At 45.0% G+C, this 19,295-nt stretch overlaps 6 non-coding genes across 6 annotated transcripts; all 6 read left to right on the top strand.

The window, feature by feature from the left end:
- The first annotated feature begins 1,056 nt into the window (after window positions 1-1,056).
- On the top strand, window positions 1,057-1,247 carry LOC130329642 (U2 spliceosomal RNA). Its single transcript, XR_008873168.1, has one exon. It is a non-coding gene; the product is annotated as a U2 spliceosomal RNA (small nuclear RNA).
- A 2,090-nt stretch (window positions 1,248-3,337) lies between these two features.
- LOC130329641 (U2 spliceosomal RNA) lies at window positions 3,338-3,528 on the top strand. Its single transcript, XR_008873167.1, has one exon. It is a non-coding gene; the product is annotated as a U2 spliceosomal RNA (small nuclear RNA).
- A 6,978-nt stretch (window positions 3,529-10,506) lies between these two features.
- On the top strand, window positions 10,507-10,690 carry LOC130329721 (U2 spliceosomal RNA). Its single transcript, XR_008873235.1, has one exon. It is a non-coding gene; the product is annotated as a U2 spliceosomal RNA (small nuclear RNA).
- Window positions 10,691-12,781: 2,091 nt separating this feature from the next.
- Window positions 12,782-12,972, top strand: LOC130329640 (U2 spliceosomal RNA). Its single transcript, XR_008873166.1, has one exon. It is a non-coding gene; the product is annotated as a U2 spliceosomal RNA (small nuclear RNA).
- Window positions 12,973-15,065: 2,093 nt separating this feature from the next.
- Window positions 15,066-15,256, top strand: LOC130329691 (U2 spliceosomal RNA). The gene has a single exon (XR_008873212.1). It is a non-coding gene; the product is annotated as a U2 spliceosomal RNA (small nuclear RNA).
- Window positions 15,257-17,347: 2,091 nt separating this feature from the next.
- LOC130329699 (U2 spliceosomal RNA) lies at window positions 17,348-17,538 on the top strand. The gene has a single exon (XR_008873219.1). It is a non-coding gene; the product is annotated as a U2 spliceosomal RNA (small nuclear RNA).
- The last annotated feature ends 1,757 nt before the right edge of the window (window positions 17,539-19,295 follow it).

Raw genomic sequence — 19,295 nt, 5'->3', positions numbered from 1 at the left:
AGACGAAAAAAAAGAAGAAAAAGAAGAATAATACGCCCAGAAAAGAGGCGAAAAGGAGAAAAACGTAAAAAAAACGTGAAAAAAAAAGTAAGAGGAAGAGAAGGGAAAAAAAGGTGGAAATGGGTTTAAAAGCGATTTCGGCGGAGAAATATATATATATATATATATATATATATATATATACGCGCACACACACACATATATATAAACGTATTCTCCGTTGAGATATTGCAGCCGCTGCTGTGTCCAGGCCCAGGAGCCTTAGCACTGTGCTGTGATGTCACTCAATACCACTGACATCACTAGGTGTAAACAACATCTCTCCTTTGCTGTGTATGTGACTATGGAGCTGTTTGGTGATGTCGTCTATTATGGCCTTCATAGAAGCAACAGGAGATTGTTGCATCCATCTAGAACCCTCAGAACTACAGTGCTATGATGTCACTCACTTCCACAGGCCTTGCAGAGTGTAAACAACAACAACCCAGCTTTGTTGTGTATGTAACCATAGGGATTTGTGATGTCACCTAGAACCTTCACAGCAGCGACAGCTTTATGAGGAGCATCAGCACTGCTCTGCCTGAGCAGAACCATCACCGCCATAGGTTGTCAAATAACCCGGGTTTAACCCACACAGGTAAGTCCAATGGGGTGCAGGCATGTCCTCTATGCTTACAGCTTCCCGTGGGTGTTGGTTTGATACCGTTTGGGGACAGCCAAGGAGGCATCTGCAGGCAACAAAGGTAGGTGTGTGCTTGTGTGTGTGTTTCCTATGCAGATCCTAAGCCCAGTGTCACATGCAAGTAGGAGGAGTAAGAAGGGTTCCTGGCAAATCCGGGTTATGGATTGCATTTAAAAAGGCCCCGTGGGAGTGCAATGGGCCCCTGTCTTGCTGCTTAGCAATAATGGTATGGGTTTAGGTTCTGCTGTGTGTACTGGTGGTTGACTGCCCCCCAGCCCAGAGTGTGCATGGAAAATTGTCTGGCAGCCTCCCTGACAGCAAGCAGTGATAGTGCCCATGAAGGGCACCTTGTTGGGCCCGCCCCTTTCACGGTTATCGCTTCTCGGCCTTTTGGCTAAGATCAAGTGTAGTATCTGTTCTTATCAGTTTAATATCTGATACGTCCCCTATCTGGGGACCATATATTAAATGGATTTTTGAGAACGGGGGCCGATTTCGAAGCTTGCTTCCGTCGCCCTATGCATTGACCCGATATGGCAGTATCTTCGGGTACAGTGCACCACCCCCTTACAGGGTTAAAAAGAAAGATTCCTACTTTCATTGCTACCTGCTTGCTGGCTAGCCAGCTAGCCAGCCCTGTGGGCCTTGCTGCTGCTGCAGCCAAAAAACAAAAGGTGGTGCTGCTGCTGCTTCTGCTGCTTCTGCTTCTGCTTGTGTCTGGCCGCTGTTGGAGCGTCCAGGCACAGGACTTCTGCTGCTGCTGACTAAATGGCCTCCTTAATTGGATCATTTGAGTAGCCAGCACACCTGTGCAGGTAGGGCATGACATGATAGGCAGCTGCCTTGATAGCGGGTGGGTGCTGAATGTTCCTAATTGACAAAATAAGATTAATGCTTATGAAGAAATATAAAATCTCATCCCTTCCCCAATATCGCGCCACACCCCTACCCCTTAATTCCCTGGTTGAACTTGATGGACATATGTCTTTTTTCGACCGTACTAACTATGTAACTATGTAACATAACATGGGGGGGGGGGGGGGGGGGGGTCTCCTGGCTGTTCACACAGGTGTGTCATTGCTGTACATTGACCATGCATTGCTTCTGTGGTATTGCAAAGGCAAAGACAAATGCTTCCAGCCATCCATTGCACTAATGGATTGGTCATCAGCTGGCTGTCTATGTCCCGCATCAATATAGACCAAAGTACAGAGGGTTAGGCTATGCTATTGTGCACCTACCTGATGCATCAGAAGGTGCGAGGCCCTTGCTAAATTCTGTGCACAGACTTTGAGATCTATACTTTAGACTGTATCTAAACCTGCTCCAACATGGACTGACATTCTGGCCTACTTTCAGCCGATGCGACTTGTCTGTCGCTGAACAGTCGCTTTTTATGTATTCAGCACCTATGTATAATGTTGTAAAAATGCTCTAGAAGCTAAAGTCGCAGAAATGTCACACATATTTGGCCTGCAACTTTCTGTGCGACAAATTCAGACAGGAAAAATCAGTATAAATCCTTAGAAAATTATCCCCCAGTGTCTCCATCTGCTGGCGGTATTGAATAAGCATTGCTGCACTGATGGGGTATGCATTAGACGAAAAAAAAGAAGAAAAAGAAGAATAATACGCCCAGAAAAGAGGCGAAAAGGAGAAAAACGTAAAAAAACGTGAAAAAAAAGTAAGAGGAAGAGAAGGGAAAAAAAGGTGGAAATGGGTTTAAAAGTGATTTCGGCGGAGAAATATATATATATATATATATATATATATATATATATACGCGCACACACACACATATATATAAACGTATTCTCCGTTGAGATATTGCAGCCGCTGCTGTGTCCAGGCCCAGGAGCCTTAGCACTGTGCTGTGATGTCACTCAATACCACTGACATCACTAGGTGTAAACAACATCTCTCCTTTGCTGTGTATGTGACTATGGAGCTGTTTGGTGATGTCGTCTATTATGGCCTTCATAGAAGCAACAGGAGATTGTTGCATCCATCTAGAACCCTCAGAACTACAGTGCTATGATGTCACTCACTTCCACAGGCCTTGCAGAGTGTAAACAACAACAACCCAGCTTTGTTGTGTATGTAACCATAGGGATTTGTGATGTCACCTAGAACCTTCACAGCAGCGACAGCTTTATGAGGAGCATCAGCACTGCTCTGCCTGAGCAGAACCATCACCGCCATAGGTTGTCAAATAACCCGGGTTTAACCCACACAGGTAAGTCCAATGGGGTGCAGGCATGTCCTCTATGCTTACAGCTTCCCGTGGGTGTTGGTTTGATACCGTTTGGGGACAGCCAAGGAGGCATCTGCAGGCAACAAAGGTAGGTGTGTGCTTGTGTGTGTGTTTCCTATGCAGATCCTAAGCCCAGTGTCACATGCAAGTAGGAGGAGTAAGAAGGGTTCCTGGCAAATCCGGGTTATGGATTGCATTTAAAAAGGCCCCGTGGGAGTGCAATGGACCCCTGTCTTGCTGCTTAGCAATAATGGTATGGGTTTAGGTTCTGCTGTGTGTACTGGTGGTTGACTGCCCCCCAGCCCAGAGTGTGCATGGAAAATTGTCTGGCAGCCTCCCTGACAGCAAGCAGTGATAGTGCCCATGAAGGGCACCTTGTTGGGCCCGCCCCTTTCACGGTTATCGCTTCTCGGCCTTTTGGCTAAGATCAAGTGTAGTATCTGTTCTTATCAGTTTAATATCTGATACGTCCCCTATCTGGGGACCATATATTAAATGGATTTTTGAGAACGGGGGCCGATTTCGAAGCTTGCTTCCGTCGCCCTATGCATTGACCCGATATGGCAGTATCTTCGGGTACAGTGCACCACCCCCTTACAGGGTTAAAAAGAAAGATTCCTACTTTCATTGCTACCTGCTTGCTGGCTAGCCAGCTAGCCAGCCCTGTGGGCCTTGCTGCTGCTGCAGCCAAAAAACAAAAGGTGGTGCTGCTGCTGCTTCTGCTGCTTCTGCTTCTGCTTGTGTCTGGCCGCTGTTGGAGCGTCCAGGCACAGGACTTCTGCTGCTGCTGACTAAATGGCCTCCTTAATTGGATCATTTGAGTAGCCAGCACACCTGTGCAGGTAGGGCATGACATGATAGGCAGCTGCCTTGATAGCGGGTGGGTGCTGAATGTTCCTAATTGACAAAATAAGATTAATGCTTATGAAGAAATATAAAATCTCATCCCTTCCCCAATATCGCGCCACACCCCTACCCCTTAATTCCCTGGTTGAACTTGATGGACATATGTCTTTTTTCGACCGTACTAACTATGTAACTATGTAACATAACATGGGGGGGGGGGGGGGGGTCTCCTGGCTGTTCACACAGGTGTGTCATTGCTGTACATTGACCATGCATTGCTTCTGTGGTATTGCAAAGGCAAAGACAAATGCTTCCAGCCATCCATTGCACTAATGGATTGGTCATCAGCTGGCTGTCTATGTCCCGCATCAATATAGACCAAAGTACAGAGGGTTAGGCTATGCTATTGTGCACCTACCTGATGCATCAGAAGGTGCGAGGCCCTTGCTAAATTCTGTGCACAGACTTTGAGATCTATACTTTAGACTGTATCTAAACCTGCTCCAACATGGACTGACATTCTGGCCTACTTTCAGCCGATGCGACTTGTCTGGCGCTGAACAGTCGCTTTTTATGTATTCAGCACCTATGTATAATGTTGTAAAAATGCTCTAGAAGCTAAAGTCGCAGAAATGTCACACATATTTGGCCTGCAACTTTCTGTGCGACAAATTCAGACAGGAAAAATCAGTATAAATCCTTAGAAAATTATCCCCCAGTGTCTCCATCTGCTGGCGGTATTGAATAAGCATTGCTGCACTGATGGGGTATGCATTAGACGAAAAAAAAGAAGAAAAAGAAGAATAATACGCCCAGAAAAGAGGCGAAAAGGAGAAAAACGTAAAAAAACGTGAAAAAAAAGTAAGAGGAAGAGAAGGGAAAAAAAGGTGGAAATGGGTTTAAAAGTGATTTCGGCGGAGAAATATATATATATATATATATATATATATATATATATATATATATATATATATATACGCGCACACACACACATATATATAAACGTATTCTCCGTTGAGATATTGCAGCCGCTGCTGTGTCCAGGCCCAGGAGCCTTAGCACTGTGCTGTGATGTCACTCAATACCACTGACATCACTAGGTGTAAACAACATCTCTCCTTTGCTGTGTATGTGACTATGGAGCTGTTTGGTGATGTCGTCTATTATGGCCTTCATAGAAGCAACAGGAGATTGTTGCATCCATCTAGAACCCTCAGAACTACAGTGCTATGATGTCACTCACTTCCACAGGCCTTGCAGAGTGTAAACAACAACAACCCAGCTTTGTTGTGTATGTAACCATAGGGATTTGTGATGTCACCTAGAACCTTCACAGCAGCGACAGCTTTATGAGGAGCATCAGCACTGCTCTGCCTGAGCAGAACCATCACCGCCATAGGTTGTCAAATAACCCGGGTTTAACCCACACAGGTAAGTCCAATGGGGTGCAGGCATGTCCTCTATGCTTACAGCTTCCCGTGGGTGTTGGTTTGATACCGTTTGGGGACAGCCAAGGAGGCATCTGCAGGCAACAAAGGTAGGTGTGTGCTTGTGTGTGTGTTTCCTATGCAGATCCTAAGCCCAGTGTCACATGCAAGTAGGAGGAGTAAGAAGGGTTCCTGGCAAATCCGGGTTATGGATTGCATTTAAAAAGGCCCCGTGGGAGTGCAATGGGCCCCTGTCTTGCTGCTTAGCAATAATGGTATGGGTTTAGGTTCTGCTGTGTGTACTGGTGGTTGACTGCCCCCCAGCCCAGAGTGTGCATGGAAAATTGTCTGGCAGCCTCCCTGACAGCAAGCAGTGATAGTGCCCATGAAGGGCACCTTGTTGGGCCCGCCCCTTTCACGGTTATCGCTTCTCGGCCTTTTGGCTAAGATCGGGGTTTATTGCCTCGGTCGGCGCTGAGGGTGCGAGTGAACTGCGCCGCGACTAGCTGCGTAGGTGATCAAGACTGTGGTACTCGTTACCGACAGATTTGGAAAGATGGCTGGATCCAACATGTCTGCAGTGGAGAAGACCGTACGCATCAAGGTGCTAACCACGGATCGTCTAAGAAACAGCATTGAATACATCGGCCATACCATTGTGGAGCGACTGGCAGGATTTTCCTTGAGCGACCTCTTTTGTGTCCAGGAGAACAAGCGCCAAGGTATTTATGACGTGTCCTTCTTATATGATGCTGACTGCCAGAACTTTTATGAGTGCTTAAAACGGAACAGTGGAAGTGAGGTTTTGCGGGATGTGTCCTTTTATCCCCTTTTTGAAATGGGGACAAAGACTTTGTTTATCCACATGTACAATCCGTTTGTTGATGTCTCTATGATTAAGAACTTCTTGAGCATCTATTGTGAGTCTATTGCTGGTGGTACTAAGCAGACAAGCAGCATTGGTGTATTTAATGGCACGTATAAGTTCTTTGTGAAGTTGCGGCTTGATGGAGATTGCATTGGAGGCGTTAAGCACCCTCCGGCGAACTTTACCATTGCTGGTTTCAGAGGTTATCTCTATTACTACGGACAGCCATCTTTCTGTAGAAATTGTCTATTGTTTGGACATGTGAAGGAGGCCTGCCCTGGCAGTAAGAAATGCAGGAACTGTAAGCAACCGGGGCATGAGGCGGGTGCATGTCCACACCCGAGGACCTGTGACCTATGTGGGGAAGCTGGCCATGTGTACAAGAACTGTCCAGTGTTGAAGAGGAGGGAGGAGGAGAGGAGAATGGAAGAGGAAATGGTGGAGAGGAGGAGGGCAGCTGCAGCTGCGGCTGCAGTGGTTCCTGCAAGAGAGAGCGTTATTATTGGAGAGGTACAGAGTCCTGTGGTGGTAGAGGAGCAAGTGAAGGTGGTGGAGGAGCAAGTGGTGGTGGAGGAGGAGCAAATGGCGGTGCAAGTGGAAGAAGGGGAGATTGAGGATGCTCCCAGTCCCCCGGCTGAGGAGTCGCCGCAAATTGAAGAGTGGTCTTCTTCTGAGGGTGAAGACCGTGAGGAGAGACATAGAGAGAGAGAGGATGACTTTGATCTTTTTCGTCCCCCCAAGAAGACGGCTAGGAAGCTTTCTGGTGGACAGATGGAGTCGACGCTGGTGGCTACGGACAATCGGTATCAACCGCTATCTGAGAGCGACATGGATGCGTGCTCTGCGGGAGAAGCTTCTCCCACACCGCTGAGGAAAGCTACCTAAATAACTTTCTTCTTTTCTGTCAAATTCTTCCTTAGGGTTGTTAAGATGGTGGTATGTCTTTTTTAGTCGGTTCTATAAACGTTAGAGTCTTTAGAAGTAAAGTCAGAAGGACAGTAATTTTGGAGGACTTGGCAGGGAAAAAAGCGGACATTATTTGTTTGCAGGAATGTGGGCTAAATGATATTCCGGGGAAGGGAGAATGGGCTTATGGTCCTGCTGTTTGGTCGGTGTCTGGGCATAATAGGAATGATGGGGTAGGGGTGCTTTTTAAGAGCTTTAAGTTTGAAGTTTGTAGTTATGTGGTAATAGAGGAGGGGAGGTGTATCATGGTGGAGGTTAAGGTGCAGGGGGTTAAATTTAGGTTGATAAATGTGTATGCGCCGGTAAGGAGGGAGGAGCGGGTGGGGTTGTTGGAGGTAATTAAGAGGTTTCTGCCGGGTAAAATACCTTTGGTGTGGGTGGGGGATTTCAATTGTGAAATTGAGGGGAATGTGGATGTATCTGGGAATATTCTTAAAAGTATGGTGTGTGACTTTAAGTTAAAGGATGTGGCTGAAGCGTGTGGAGTGTGTCCTTTGTTAGATACATATTATTCTGATAGTGGAAGTCATAGTTCCAGACTTGATATGTGTTTTGTGTCTAAGGGTGTGTTATGTAAGAATTATATGCAAGAAAAAGTAGGATATTCAGATCATGAGTATGTGTGTTGTGAGTTAGTATTGGATGCAGATTGTGTGAGTGGGAGGGGTGTATGGAAATTAAATGTTAAATTGTTGGAAGTGGAAGGAGTGTATGATAGATATGTTAATAAGTATAGGGGTTGGTGTAAGGAAAAGAATGATTTTCCTGATATATTGTGTTGGTGGGAATGGGTTAAGGGTCAAACAAAAGTTTTCTTTAAAAGAGAGGGATATAAGCGGAATGCTGGGAGGAAGAAGAAGTATGAATGGTTGAATAAAAGATTGGTGTTTCTCAATAAGTTAAAGAAGTATGGCTGGAGTGTGGGTGAGCAGATTGAGGTTGTGAAGAGTGATCTAAAAAATTGGTTGAATGAGAAAGGTAAAGAGTTGATGTATCAAGCAAAATTTGATAAGTTAGAGAAAGATGAGAAATGTTCGAGATATTTCTTTAAAAAAGTTATTGGGAAGAGAGAGGATATGGTAAGAGTGTATGATGATGATGGCTGTCTGGTTAAAGGTAAAGCTGTGTTGGGAGTGGTTAAAATTTTTTATGAAGAGTTGTATGCGGTAAAAGATTGTGAAGAGGACTTGCAGGATGAAGTGTTGAGAGTGCTTGATAAGAGGGTGGATGGTAGTGAATATGGGACTCTGATGAGAGAGATTGGAGAGGAGGAAGTGAAGAGGACTGTGGATAGTATGTCAAGAAATAAAACGCCTGGAGAGGATGGGTTGCCTGTTGAATTTTATGCTTGGATTTGGGATGTTGTGAAGGATGATTTGGTGGAAGTGTATAGGTATATGTGGAGGAAGGAGAGAATGGTGGAAAGTATGAAGAGTGGAGTGGTTGTGTTGATTTATAAGAAAGGTGATGTGAATGATGTGAGGAATTGGAGGCCGATAACTTTGTTGAATGTAGATTATAAGGTGTTTGCTAAAATAATTACAAATAGGATGAGAGATGTGGTTGAGCAGGTGATTGGAGAAGAACAAGTGTGTGGAGTGCCTGGGAGAAGAATAAATGGAAATTTGTGTTTGTTGAGAGATTTGTTATGGGATAGTATGAGTAGGAAACAGGAGGTTAGAGTGATGTCGATAGATTTTGAAAAGGCGTTTGATCGTCTGTCACATAGGTTTTTGTTTAGAGTATTAGTGAGAATGGGATTCCCGGGTGATTTTGTAAATGTTGTAAGGATGCTGTATGATGGAGCATATAGTAAGGTTTTGATAAACGGTTGGATGTCTGAGAAGGTGAAAGTATGTTCTGGTGTAAGGCAGGGTTGTCCGTTGTCCCCTATGGCTTTTATATGTGCTATGGAGCCATTATTAGAGATGTTGCGGCGGGATAAGTGTGTTAGAGGGTTAAAAATTCCAGGGAGTGGTGGGAGAGAAGTCAAAGTTTTGGCCTACATGGATGATGTGTGTATTTTGGGAGAGTCTGTGGCTGTTATGAGAAGGGCAAAGTTACTAGTTGGATTGTTTTGTGGAGCGTCTGGGTTTAAGGTGAATTGGTCCAAAAGTGAGTATAAATGTTTTGGTAGTATGCAAGGAAGTGAGGATGTGGGTATGAAGAATATTGAAGGTGGTATTCAGGTTTTAGGTGTTAAAATGGATGAAAGATTGGATGGGAGAGAAAGTTGGGATGATGTAGAGAAGAGAGTGTCCAAAAAATTGAGTCTTTGGAGGTTGAGAGATTTGTCTATGGTTGGGAAAGTGCTGGTTGTGAAAAGTGTAATATTGCCTATTTTATTGTATGTGGCAATAGTGTTTCCGCCAAGTTATATGGTTTTAAGGAAGTTAAAAAGAATTTTGTTTGTGTTTTTTTGGGGTACAAAAGTGGAAAGAGTGAGGAGAGAAGTTGTGATGAAGGATGGTAGTAAGGGTGGAATGGGATTTCCAAATCTAGATGTGTATTTGGGGGTGAATGTGGTGTTTGCGGTTAGAAGGATGATGAGAGGAGAAAAGAATTTTGCATGTATGTTGAGATATTTAGGTGGGCGTGTGTTATGCAAATTAGGTTGGCTGGAGAGAGATTTGAGAGTGCCTTATGCGTTTGTGTGCCCGAGTTGGTATTTGTATGTGGAAAAGTTTTTGGAGAGTTATAGGTTGATTGGTGTGAGAAAGGAGTTGTTTGAAAGTAAGAAGAATGTGTTTGGGTATGTCGCCGCAAGTGAGGTGGAGTGTCCGATTAATATGGTAAGAGGCCAGGATGTGTCTAAGGTGTGGAAGAGTTTAATGACAGATGGAATATCAAATAGACAGAGAGAGATAGGATGGCAGTGTTTGCATGGAGCCCTACCAGTAAGAGAGTTCCAAAGGAATCGAGGTATTGGAAGGAGTGAAATATGTCCGAGGGAAGATTGTAGTGGGGTTGAAAGTGTGATGCATGTGATTTGGAATTGTGACATGGCTCAGAATGTATGGAGAGGGATAGGTCCGTTGTGTAAGGAGTTGACTGGGATAAATAGGTTCTCATATGAGGTTGTGATGTTTGGTCTTAGTATGATTGGAAGAAAGAATGAAAGGGTGTTGTTTGTGTTGTTGGCGATTGTGAAGGAAGTCTTGTGGGATGTTAGAAATTTATATGTGTTTAAGAGAAAAGATGTGACTGTGGAAGGAAGTTTAAGAATGATTCTGGATAGGTTGTACACCGTTTATTTACGTGATAAAAAGAAATTAGGTGAAATAGATGCAGAGGGGATATGGAAATTTTTGAAGTGGAGACATGTTGTAAGGGTGTAATGGTGATGGTATTTGAATTTGTTTTGAATTTGCTTTGAACAAATAAAGAATGACCTAATGATGAGTTAGACTTTACCATGAGTCAAAAATGACGCGTTATCTAAGTGGTGTTTAGTCTAAACCTGAAGGTTTATAAAAAAAAAAAAAAAAAAAAAATCTGTTCTTATCAGTTTAATATCTGATACGTCCCCTATCTGGGGACCATATATTAAATGGATTTTTGAGAACGGGGGCCGATTTCGAAGCTTGCTTCCGTCGCCCTATGCATTGACCCGATATGGCAGTATCTTCGGGTACAGTGCACCACCCCCTTACAGGGTTAAAAAGAAAGATTCCTACTTTCATTGCTACCTGCTTGCTGGCTAGCCAGCTAGCCAGCCCTGTGGGCCTTGCTGCTGCTGCAGCCAAAAAACAAAAGGTGGTGCTGCTGCTGCTTCTGCTGCTTCTGCTTCTGCTTGTGTCTGGCCGCTGTTGGAGCGTCCAGGCACAGGACTTCTGCTGCTGCTGACTAAATGGCCTCCTTAATTGGATCATTTGAGTAGCCAGCACACCTGTGCAGGTAGGGCATGACATGATAGGCAGCTGCCTTGATAGCGGGTGGGTGCTGAATGTTCCTAATTGACAAAATAAGATTAATGCTTATGAAGAAATATAAAATCTCATCCCTTCCCCAATATCGCGCCACACCCCTACCCCTTAATTCCCTGGTTGAACTTGATGGACATATGTCTTTTTTCGACCGTACTAACTATGTAACTATGTAACATAACATGGGGGGGGGGGGGGGGTCTCCTGGCTGTTCACACAGGTGTGTCATTGCTGTACATTGACCATGCATTGCTTCTGTGGTATTGCAAAGGCAAAGACAAATGCTTCCAGCCATCCATTGCACTAATGGATTGGTCATCAGCTGGCTGTCTATGTCCCGCATCAATATAGACCAAAGTACAGAGGGTTAGGCTATGCTATTGTGCACCTACCTGATGCATCAGAAGGTGCGAGGCCCTTGCTAAATTCTGTGCACAGACTTTGAGATCTATACTTTAGACTGTATCTAAACCTACTCCAACATGGACTGACATTCTGGCCTACTTTCAGCCGATGCGACTTGTCTGTCGCTGAACAGTCGCTTTTTATGTATTCAGCACCTATGTATAATGTTGTAAAAATGCTCTAGAAGCTAAAGTCGCAGAAATGTCACACATATTTGGCCTGCAACTTTCTGTGCGACAAATTCAGACAGGAAAAATCAGTATAAATCCTTAGAAAATTATCCCCCAGTGTCTCCATCTGCTGGCGGTATTGAATAAGCATTGCTGCACTGATGGGGTATGCATTAGACGAAAAAAAAGAAGAAAAAGAAGAATAATACGCCCAGAAAAGAGGCGAAAAGGAGAAAAACGTAAAAAAACGTGAAAAAAAAGTAAGAGGAAGAGAAGGGAAAAAAAGGTGGAAATGGGTTTAAAAGTGATTTCGGCGGAGAAATATATATATATATATATATATATATATATATATATATATATACGCGCACACACACACATATATATAAACGTATTCTCCGTTGAGATATTGCAGCCGCTGCTGTGTCCAGGCCCAGGAGCCTTAGCACTGTGCTGTGATGTCACTCAATACCACTGACATCACTAGGTGTAAACAACATCTCTCCTTTGCTGTGTATGTGACTATGGAGCTGTTTGGTGATGTCGTCTATTATGGCCTTCATAGAAGCAACAGGAGATTGTTGCATCCATCTAGAACCCTCAGAACTACAGTGCTATGATGTCACTCACTTCCACAGGCCTTGCAGAGTGTAAACAACAACAACCCAGCTTTGTTGTGTATGTAACCATAGGGATTTGTGATGTCACCTAGAACCTTCACAGCAGCGACAGCTTTATGAGGAGCATCAGCACTGCTCTGCCTGAGCAGAACCATCACCGCCATAGGTTGTCAAATAACCCGGGTTTAACCCACACAGGTAAGTCCAATGGGGTGCAGGCATGTCCTCTATGCTTACAGCTTCCCGTGGGTGTTGGTTTGATACCGTTTGGGGACAGCCAAGGAGGCATCTGCAGGCAACAAAGGTAGGTGTGTGCTTGTGTGTGTGTTTCCTATGCAGATCCTAAGCCCAGTGTCACATGCAAGTAGGAGGAGTAAGAAGGGTTCCTGGCAAATCCGGGTTATGGATTGCATTTAAAAAGGCCCCGTGGGAGTGCAATGGGCCCCTGTCTTGCTGCTTAGCAATAATGGTATGGGTTTAGGTTCTGCTGTGTGTACTGGTGGTTGACTGCCCCCCAGCCCAGAGTGTGCATGGAAAATTGTCTGGCAGCCTCCCTGACAGCAAGCAGTGATAGTGCCCATGAAGGGCACCTTGTTGGGCCCGCCCCTTTCACGGTTATCGCTTCTCGGCCTTTTGGCTAAGATCAAGTGTAGTATCTGTTCTTATCAGTTTAATATCTGATACGTCCCCTATCTGGGGACCATATATTAAATGGATTTTTGAGAACGGGGGCCGATTTCGAAGCTTGCTTCCGTCGCCCTATGCATTGACCCGATATGGCAGTATCTTCGGGTACAGTGCACCACCCCCTTACAGGGTTAAAAAGAAAGATTCCTACTTTCATTGCTACCTGCTTGCTGGCTAGCCAGCTAGCCAGCCCTGTGGGCCTTGCTGCTGCTGCAGCCAAAAAACAAAAGGTGGTGCTGCTGCTGCTTCTGCTGCTTCTGCTTCTGCTTGTGTCTGGCCGCTGTTGGAGCGTCCAGGCACAGGACTTCTGCTGCTGCTGACTAAATGGCCTCCTTAATTGGATCATTTGAGTAGCCAGCACACCTGTGCAGGTAGGGCATGACATGATAGGCAGCTGCCTTGATAGCGGGTGGGTGCTGAATGTTCCTAATTGACAAAATAAGATTAATGCTTATGAAGAAATATAAAATCTCATCCCTTCCCCAATATCGCGCCACACCCCTACCCCTTAATTCCCTGGTTGAACTTGATGGACATATGTCTTTTTTCGACCGTACTAACTATGTAACTATGTAACATAACATGGGGGGGGGGGGGGGGTCTCCTGGCTGTTCACACAGGTGTGTCATTGCTGTACATTGACCATGCATTGCTTCTGTGGTATTGCAAAGGCAAAGACAAATGCTTCCAGCCATCCATTGCACTAATGGATTGGTCATCAGCTGGCTGTCTATGTCCCGCATCAATATAGACCAAAGTACAGAGGGTTAGGCTATGCTATTGTGCACCTACCTGATGCATCAGAAGGTGCGAGGCCCTTGCTAAATTCTGTGCACAGACTTTGAGATCTATACTTTAGACTGTATCTAAACCTGCTCCAACATGGACTGACATTCTGGCCTACTTTCAGCCGATGCGACTTGTCTGTCGCTGAACAGTCGCTTTTTATGTATTCAGCACCTATGTATAATGTTGTAAAAATGCTCTAGAAGCTAAAGTCGCAGAAATGTCACACATATTTGGCCTGCAACTTTCTGTGCGACAAATTCAGACAGGAAAAATCAGTATAAATCCTTAGAAAATTATCCCCCAGTGTCTCCATCTGCTGGCGGTATTGAATAAGCATTGCTGCACTGATGGGGTATGCATTAGACGAAAAAAAAGAAGAAAAAGAAGAATAATATGCCCAGAAAAGAGGCGAAAAGGAGAAAAACGTAAAAAAACGTGAAAAAAGTAAGAGGAAGAGAAGGGAAAAAAAGGTGGAAATGGGTTTAAAAGTGATTTCGGCGGAGAAATATATATATATATATATATATATATATATATATATATATATATACGCGCACACACACACACATATATATAAACGTATTCTCCGTTGAGATATTGCAGCCGCTGCTGTGTCCAGGCCCAGGAGCCTTAGCACTGTGCTGTGATGTCACTCAATACCACTGACATCACTAGGTGTAAACAACATCTCTCCTTTGCTGTGTATGTGACTATGGAGCTGTTTGGTGATGTCGTCTATTATGGCCTTCATAGAAGCAACAGGAGATTGTTGCATCCATCTAGAACCCTCAGAACTACAGTGCTATGATGTCACTCACTTCCACAGGCCTTGCAGAGTGTAAACAACAACAACCCAGCTTTGTTGTGTATGTAACCATAGGGATTTGTGATGTCACCTAGAACCTTCACAGCAGCGACAGCTTTATGAGGAGCATCAGCACTGCTCTGCCTGAGCAGAACCATCACCGCCATAGGTTGTCAAATAACCCGGGTTTAACCCACACAGGTAAGTCCAATGGGGTGCAGGCATGTCCTCTATGCTTACAGCTTCCCGTGGGTGTTGGTTTGATACCGTTTGGGGACAGCCAAGGAGGCATCTGCAGGCAACAAAGGTAGGTGTGTGCTTGTGTGTGTGTTTCCTATGCAGATCCTAAGCCCAGTGTCACATGCAAGTAGGAGGAGTAAGAAGGGTTCCTGGCAAATCCGGGTTATGGATTGCATTTAAAAAGGCCCCGTGGGAGTGCAATGGGCCCCTGTCTTGCTGCTTAGCAATAATGGTATGGGTTTAGGTTCTGCTGTGTGTACTGGTGGTTGACTGCCCCCCAGCCCAGAGTGTGCATGGAAAATTGTCTGGCAGCCTCCCTGACAGCAAGCAGTGATAGTGCCCATGAAGGGCACCTTGTTGGGCCCGCCCCTTTCACGGTTATCGCTTCTCGGCCTTTTGGCTAAGATCAAGTGTAGTATCTGTTCTTATCAGTTTAATAACTGATACGTCCCCTATCTGGGGACCATATATTAAATGGATTTTTGAGAACGGGGGCCGATTTCGAAGCTTGCTTCCGTCGCCCTATGCATTGACCCGATATGGCAGTATCTTCGGGTACAGTGCACCACCCCCTTACAGGGTTAAAAAGAAAGATTCCTACTTTCATTGCTACCTGCTTGCTGGCTAGCCAGCTAGCCAGCCCTGTGGGCCTTGCTGCTGCTGCAGCCAAAAAACAAAAGGTGGTGCTGCTGCTGCTTCTGCTGCTTCTGCTTGTGTCTGGCCGCTGTTGGAGCGTCCAGGCACAGGACTTCTGCTGCTGCTGACTAAATGGCCTCCTTAATTGGATCATTTGAGTAGCCAGCACACCTGTGCAGGTAGGGCATGACATGATAGGCAGCTGCCTTGATAGCGGGTGGGTGCTGAATGTTCCTAATTGACAAAATAAGATTAATGCTTATGAAGAAATATAAAATCTCATCCCTTCCCCAATATCGCGCCACACCCCTACCCCTTAATTCCCTGGTTGAACTTGATGGACATATGTCTTTTTTCGACCGTACTAACTATGTAACTATGTAACATAACATGGGGGGGGGGGGGTCTCCTGGCTGTTCACACAGGTGTGTCATTGCTGTACATTGACCATGCATTGCTTCTGTGGTATTGCAAAGGCAAAGACAAATGCTTCCAGCCATCCATTGCACTAATGGATTGGTCATCAGCTGGCTGTCTATGTCCCGCATCAATATAGACCAAAGTACAGAGGGTTAGGCTATGCTATTGTGCACCTACCTGATGCATCAGAAGGTGCGAGGCCCTTGCTAAATTCTGTGCACAGACTTTGAGATCTATACTTTAGACTGTATCTAAACCTGCTCCAACATGGACTGACATTCTGGCCTACTTTCAGCCGATGCGACTTGTCTGTCGCTGAACAGTCGCTTTTTATGTATTCAGCACCTATGTATAATGTTGTAAAAATGCTCTAGAAGCTAAAGTCGCAGAAATGTCACACATATTTGGCCTGCAACTTTCTGTGCGACAAATTCAGACAGGAAAAATCAGTATAAATCCTTAGAAAATTATCCCCCAGTGTCTCCATCTGCTGGCGGTATTGAATAAGCATTGCTGCACTGATGGGGTATGCATTAGACGAAAAAAAAAGAAGAAAAAGAAGAATAATAATACGCCCAGAAAAGAGGCGAAAAGGAGAAAAACGTAAAAAAACGTGAAAAAAAAGTAAGAGGAAGAGAAGGGAAAAAAAGGTGGAAATGGGTTTAAAAGTGATTTCGGCGGAGAAATATATATATATATATATATATATATATATATATATATATATATATATGCGCACACACACACATATATATAAACGTATTCTCCGTTGAGATATTGCAGCCGCTGCTGTGTCCAGGCCCAGGAGCCTTAGCACTGTGCTGTGATGTCACTCAATACCACTGACATCACTAGGTGTAAACAACATCTCTCCTTTGCTGTGTATGTGACTATGGAGCTGTTTGGTGATGTCGTCTATTATGGCCTTCATAGAAGCAACAGGAGATTGTTGCATCCATCTAGAACCCTCAGAACTACAGTGCTATGATGTCACTCACTTCCACAGGCCTTGCAGAGTGTAAACAACAACAACCCAGCTTTGTTGTGTATGTAACCATAGGGATTTGTGATGTCACCTAGAACCTTCACAGCAGCGACAGCTTTATGAGGAGCATCAGCACTGCTCTGCCTGAGCAGAACCATCACCGCCATAGGTTGTCAAATAACCCGGGTTTAACCCACACAGGTAAGTCCAATGGGGTGCAGGCATGTCCTCTATGCTTACAGCTTCCCGTGGGTGTTGGTTTGATACCGTTTGGGGACAGCCAAGGAGGCATCTGCAGGCAACAAAGGTAGGTGTGTGCTTGTGTGTGTGTTTCCTATGCAGATCCTAAGCCCAGTGTCACATGCAAGTAGGAGGAGTAAGAAGGGTTCCTGGCAAATCCGGGTTATGGATTGCATTTAAAAAGGCCCCGTGGGAGTGCAATGGGCCCCTGTCTTGCTGCTTAGCAATAATGGTATGGGTTTAGGTTCTGCTGTGTGTACTGGTGGTTGACTGCCCCCCAGCCCAGAGTGTGCATGGAAAATTGTCTGGCAGCCTCCCTGACAGCAAGCAGTGATAGTGCCCATGAAGGGCACCTTGTTGGGCCCCGCCCCTTTCACGGTTATCGCTTCTCGGCCTTTTGGCTAAGATCAAGTGTAGTATCTGTTCTTATCAGTTTAATATCTGATACGTCCCCTATCTGGGGACCATATATTAAATGGATTTTTGAGAACGGGGGCCGATTTCAAAGCTTGCTTCCGTCGCCCTATGCATTGACCCGATATGGCAGTATCTTCGGGTACAGTGCACCACCCCCTTACAGGGTTAAAAAGAAAGATTCCTACTTTCATTGCTACCTGCTTGCTGGCTAGCCAGCTAGCCAGCCCTGTGGGCCTTGCTGCTGCTGCAGCCAAAAAACAAAAGGTGGTGCTGCTGCTGCTTCTGCTGCTTCTGCTTCTGCTTGTGTCTGGCCGCTGTTGGAGCGTCCAGGCACAGGACTTCTGCTGCTGCTGACTAAATGGCCTCCTTAATTGGATCATTTGAGTAGCCAGCACACCTGTGCAGGTAGGGCATGACATGATAGGCAGCTGCCTTGATAGCGGGTGGGTGCTGAATGTTCCTAATTGACAAAATAAGATTAATGCTTATGAAGAAATATAAAATCTCATCCCTTCCCCAATATCGCGCCACACCCCTACCCCTTAATTCCCTGGTTGAACTTGATGGACATATGTCTTTTTTCGACCGTACTAACTATGTAACTATGTAACATAACATGGGGGGGGGGGGTCTCCTGGCTGTTCACACAGGTGTGTCATTGCTGTACATTGACCATGCATTGCTTCTGTGGTATTGCAAAGGCAAAGACAAATGCTTCCAGCCATCCATTGCACTAATGGATTGGTCATCAGCTGGCTGTCTATGTCCCGCATCAATATAGACCAAAGTACAGAGGGTTAGGCTATGCTATTGTGCACCTACCTGATGCATCAGAAGGTGCGAGACCCTTGCTAAATTCTGTGCACAGACTTTGAGATCTATACTTTAGACTGTATCTAAACCTGCTCCAACATGGACTGACATTCTGGCCTACTTTCAGCCGATGCGACTTGTCTGTCGCTGAACAGTCGCTTTTTATGTATTCAGCACCTATGTATAATGTTGTAAAAATGCTCTAGAAGCTAAAGTCGCAGAAATGTCACACATATTTGGCCTGCAACTTTCTGTGCGACAAATTCAGACAGGAAAAATCAGTATAAATCCTTAGAAAATTATCCCCCAGTGTCTCCATCTGCTGGCGGTATTGAATAAGCATTGCTGCACTGATGGGGTATGCATTAGACGAAAAAAAAGAAGAAAAAGAAGAATAATACGCCCAGAAAAGAGGCGAAAAGGAGAAAAACGTAAAAAAACGTGAAAAAAAAGTAAGAGGAAGAGAAGGGAAAAAAAGGTGGAAATGGGTTTAAAAGTGATTTCGGCGGAGACATATATATATATATATATATATATATATATATACGCGCACACACACACATATATATAAACGTATTCTCCGTTGAGATATTGCAGCCGCTGCTGTGTCCAGGCCCAGGAGCCTTAGCACTGTGCTGTGATGTCACTCAATACCACTGACATCACTAGGTGTAAACAACATCTCTCCTTTGCTGTGTATGTGACTATGGAGCTGTTTGGTGATGTCGTCTATTATGGCCTTCATAGAAGCAACAGGAGATTGTTGCATCCATCTAGAACCCTCAGAACTACAGTGCTATGATGTCACTCACTTCCACAGGCCTTGCAGAGTGTAAACAACAACAACCCAGCTTTGTTGTGTATGTAACCATAGGGATTTGTGATGTCACCTAGAACCTTCACAGCAGCGACAGCTTTATGAGGAGCATCAGCACTGCTCTGCCTGAGCAGAACCATCACCGCCATAGGTTGTCAAATAACCCGGGTTTAACCCACACAGGTAAGTCCAATGGGGTGCAGGCATGTCCTCTATGCTTACAGCTTCCCGTGGGTGTTGGTTTGATACCGTTTGGGGACAGCCAAGGAGGCATCTGCAGGC

This window comes from Hyla sarda, unplaced genomic scaffold (genome assembly GCF_029499605.1).
Source record: "Hyla sarda isolate aHylSar1 unplaced genomic scaffold, aHylSar1.hap1 scaffold_321, whole genome shotgun sequence".
In the NCBI taxonomy this organism is placed as follows: domain Eukaryota; kingdom Metazoa; phylum Chordata; class Amphibia; order Anura; family Hylidae; genus Hyla; species Hyla sarda.
The sequence above is the reverse complement of the archived record's forward strand: the minus strand, read 5'-3'. Positions and strand labels throughout refer to the sequence as shown.